The sequence below is a fragment of the Gossypium arboreum genome, chromosome 9, assembly GCF_025698485.1.
Source record: "Gossypium arboreum isolate Shixiya-1 chromosome 9, ASM2569848v2, whole genome shotgun sequence".
NCBI classification, from domain to species: domain Eukaryota; kingdom Viridiplantae; phylum Streptophyta; class Magnoliopsida; order Malvales; family Malvaceae; genus Gossypium; species Gossypium arboreum.
In genome coordinates, this window is record NC_069078.1 from 88,384,428 (window position 1) to 88,389,196 (window position 4,769).

At 33.9% G+C, this 4,769-nt stretch overlaps 1 long non-coding RNA gene across 1 annotated transcript; it reads left to right on the forward strand.

The window, feature by feature from the left end:
• Positions 1-644: 644 nt before the first annotated feature.
• Positions 645-4,550, forward strand: LOC128280658 (uncharacterized). The gene is made up of 2 exons (XR_008270758.1): positions 645-735; positions 4,368-4,550. It is a non-coding gene; the product is annotated as an uncharacterized LOC128280658 (long non-coding RNA).
• Positions 4,551-4,769: the final 219 nt, after the last annotated feature.

The following is a 4,769-nucleotide window of genomic DNA, read 5'->3' on the forward strand; positions in this document are numbered from 1 at the left end:
TATAATATATTATATTATTATATAATATATAATATAATATATAAAACATAAGTAAAGTAAAGAAACAAAATAAAAGAAGAAACAAAACAGAATAGTAGGGACGAAATAGAGAAAAGGAGAAAGAAAAGAAAAAAGAAAATTTGGGATTTCAAGGGTTCAAATTCAATTTGGTAAGTCAATTTAATTTATTTTCTTGTAATTATTGAGTTTTATGATCCTAGAACAAAATACTATTAGGTTAATGTTGAAATTTTGAGAGTTAGTAGATTTTTTATATAGTTTATGTTGAATTTATGGATAAATTAGAGATTGAACTTATGAAAAATTCAAATTAGAATTGAAAAAAAAGATTGAATTGTGAAATAGATTGCAATAAGGAGTAAATTATAAGAAGTTTGAAATTGGGGTTTATTAGTGAAAATTTGGGAGTTAAACTAAGTTATAAGTAGAATTTAAATAAAAATAAAGTATAGATTGTAATAGAAATAGAAACAATTTTAGTTATGGAATAAATTGAAATGAAAGCTAATGTAAGAAATGATGAATTTATTATATTATACATGTTTATTTTTTTAATAGCATAGGAAAGTCATTTAATTATTTTTCTCTAACATATAAATGTTATATGTTTTATATGAAATTGAAGAGAAAGAAAAGAAAGGAGAGGACCTAATTGTAAAAAAGGAAAAGAGAAGGCTAAGGAGTGAAGGAAGACATCATCTCAATCTTTTTGTTGTAAGTACTACAAGATTTTTTTAAATTAATTTTATTTAGATGTTTATATTGTAGTATAGAATTATTTAGAAATAAAATGTAATATATATGTATATATTTAAATTTATAAGTAAATAAATAATAATAATAATAATAGATTATGGATTATGAAATTTGAAAAGAAAATTATAATTGGAGAATATAAGAAGTTATATTTTTGAACATTAAGTAATAATGTTGTGACAAAAGTATATGTGTGAAAAGATGTGATATTTGTGAATTGTGTGATATGAACTAAATTGTAATGATGAAGAAATGAGAAATCTTTTTCAAGATATTTATGTAAAGTATTTAAATGTATGAAATTCAGTTTTAATGCGCAAGTATGTAACACCCCAAACCCGGCTTAGACGTTATGACCGGATCCGATGTGCCACATCAAAAACGTTAAAAACATTTTTCCGTTCTAAGTTCAGAAAATCGTACTTGATGTTCAAAGGATTAATTCATTAAGGGTTAAAGTGAATGGAAACTGTACACCAGGTAAGAAACCGGAAAAAGGAGGTGAGTCCATCGGACTGCTTAAGTACCAAGCTCTTTCGGATCAATCCTAGACATGCACACCGCCATTGACACACTCTAACATCGCGTATATTTTTAGGTTACCATTGAAATTATGTCTATTTTAGAATAAAACGTATTTAAGTTTGTAAACGTTATCATAGCGAAGCCTTGTTTGTAATCGTGTTACTTGAAATCGGTTTATGTTTTTGGAAAACGAACCTAGATCTAGCCCATTTTGATAGTTAATATAATTTAAGGTCATCATGATAAGTTATAAATCGAAACCCAATTAAAAATAATCATAAGCGGCCTTATTACATAACAAAACCCAAATCATCAAAGTAAAGAAAATTGAAGTCCAAATCACCGGAAGAAATCCATATTGCGAGCAGTGGCCACTCCGAATCCTCGCAGCTCAAGCCCACTATGGTGGGGATTACCGCATGGATGAAAATAAGGATGAGTTTGGAGAAACTCAATGTAAAATTAACCCAACCATAGCCCATATCACTCAAACCACGTAAATGCAATAAATTGGCCTTAGCCCGAGCGAATCTGAAATTAAGCCCATAGGCCCATAATGATCGATCGATATTTCATGTATATGCGAAACCCAACACATAACCAACCACATACACCCCTTACCAACCTTTCACCATGTGGGAGACTACTCGACCCACCCAACCGCTACACGCCACGAAATTATGCAAATGGCGCGAGCGAATAATGTGACAGAGTCACCAGATCTGATAATCGTGGCGTAACCACGTATCAGATATATGTGGCAGAGCCACCAGATCAGATGATTGTGGCATAGCCACCAGGACGCTTCCTCCAAAATATAACCCATGTCCTCATGCAACAAATATTCATTCATGGCATACATAATACAGATTTAAATCAACATGCTTTTCAGACAAAATTAACCCTAGGGGCATATTGGTCATTTACACCTAGGGGTATCATGGTAATTTTCCATACATAAGGGTATTGTAGTGATTTAGCTACTTCTAGGGTTTTCATGCATATCCTATCCATTTACGTACTATCGTAATACTTACAGCAAGATACTTACCAAATTGAGCCCGTTGGCCCATGAACCCGATTTTTGGCCCATTAAGCCCAAATTATCAAAATGTACGAAATCGCACATACTGCAGTTTATTACTTTCAGAATACCAAACATGCAAACCCAACTATCTTACGAGCATTCGCACACTCGCCAATTCCCAAGATACCAACTTTCTGGCATTTCGGCTTTTGCCGATCTAGTCTATGAGAGGGTGTCAGTTACACACCTGTTTTATGACGATTCACTGACGAGATCCACACACGAATTGCCTACAATTATAATACTACCACGTTAATCTTACTACCGAAACGAACTACATATTAACTTCTTACCATATTCGGCCAACAACACCTTAGGCCTTAGCGTTCCTACCTTTGCCGAAAATAGTGTCTCGATCCAGATCCGTTCGTTCCACTTGTCCAAGCCCTTGATCAACAGCCTCTTAATCACACTATTACCAAAATAATACTATTATCACAACCCCTTAGGGCTACAAGTCCAAAAAACGACAACTTCCCTAACCTTTTAGGGATTCCGGCTTTTCTTAAAATATGCAAGATAGACTAAGTTGGAAAGACTTACCACCGATTCTTCCAGTCAACGTTCCCCCTTAGTTCCTACTTGATTCTGATGCAGTTCTAAGCCCTCAAACGCTAACAAAAGCCGAGCCCTCAGTGATCTCAGTATTCTGCTATGTCCCTAGGATAGTGTGGGAGTTTCGGCTTTTTGCAAAAGTGTAAAGAAAGATAAAATATGAGGGTTTTTACTTGTGGTATTGTCGACAGAAACCTGGGGTTTAAAGGTTGAGATAATCGGCCAAAGATGATGAGAAAAATAAGGGATTTGGCTAGGGAAAAATCGGTACAAAAGGAGTCAAGTTTTCGGGATTTGAGGCAATCGGCTATAGTCTTAAAAATAATGGAAGGAAGGTGGTATAGAGTAGGGTGGCTCAAGAAGAGAATGGTCAGGAAACGGCACCACTTACCACTAATGCCGAATTTATACTGGCACTAACCCTAGCCGAAATTCCCATGCCAAAGTCCCTTGGCCGGCCACCTCTTGTTCCTTGATCAGCTCCTAGATTTCCTCCCTTATCAACTCCTAAATCCTATCCCTTATCAACTCCTAAATCCTATCCCTTATCAACTCCTAAATCCTCTCCTGACAGACTTTCACTTCAGTTCCACTACTTACCTTTTCCATTCATAAAAATTAATCCCTTATTTGCTGTCATTGTGACTTGAACCTGGGTCCTCCCAATCATCCACACGCCATTTATAGCATTCCCAGTGGCGTCACTTAGCCACTTTACCATATGCTTCCTTTTGATTTATTTTACACAATTAATACCTAAAAGCCCAATTAACCAGAACCCCTTTTTCTTATGGAATTCAAATTAATTAAAACTACCGGGTTTTACCTTAAGCTTGGGCCTTCTAGAGGCCCACTAACGTACTTAATCCTACGACAAACAAACAGGACACAGAATTTTTAAATTTTTCCAACATTTTTAAAATTCCCGAAAATTGGGGCGTTACAAAGTAGATGAGTTTAAAACTACTACGATATTAGTGGCATGCCATTAAAGAACTCTAGCGCGCTCTCTGATTATTAGCACATTAGTGCTCTCCGTTCTATTATTAGCATGTTAAGTGCTCTCTGTTTAGCACATCTGTGCTCTCTGTATAGCACTTTAGTGCTCTCTGTTTGTTTGTGCATAATAATGCACTTTTGTATTTGTTCCGTATATCCAATGTGTTCTATTAAGTCTACTTTAGGCTAAAGTTATAAGTTGTGAACCAAAGCGAATTATCAATGTACTAAGGTAAGTTTTATAACTTATATAATAATAAATTAAATTTTGTTAATATAAGATACAACTAAAGAAACTTATATACATATAAATATATATTGATCAAATGGGATTATAATATTTTAATAGGATTTATTTGCCTATTTATTCTTATAATGCTTACTAAGTCTTCACTGGCTTAACGCGTTTAATTTTAACACGTAGGTACAGTTAGACTCGAAGAGGTAGAGTCGGCTAGAAGATCTCTCATCTCATCACATCCTCAAGAGCTTCATAAGTAGGTACCATATTTTGAATTAAAAGTGGCATGTACATAGGTGTTGTTTTGATCACATCAGAATGTTACAAGACTTTTGTTGTAAATAAAAATGGTAATTAGTATTTTAATGTTTATACTAATGAAATGGTACAAAAGTTTATATAGTATTTATGGTATTGGTTGTTTTTGGTTTGAACTTGCAGGGGGTTTTATACAAAATAACCAGAAGTGCTGCCGAAATTTTGAAAAGAAAAAAAAATTCGTTTCACTCCTAATACGTATTTTGGGCCTCGAGGGTCTATTATAAAGACTTAAAAGTTAAAATATGCTATGAATGTTATTTATTT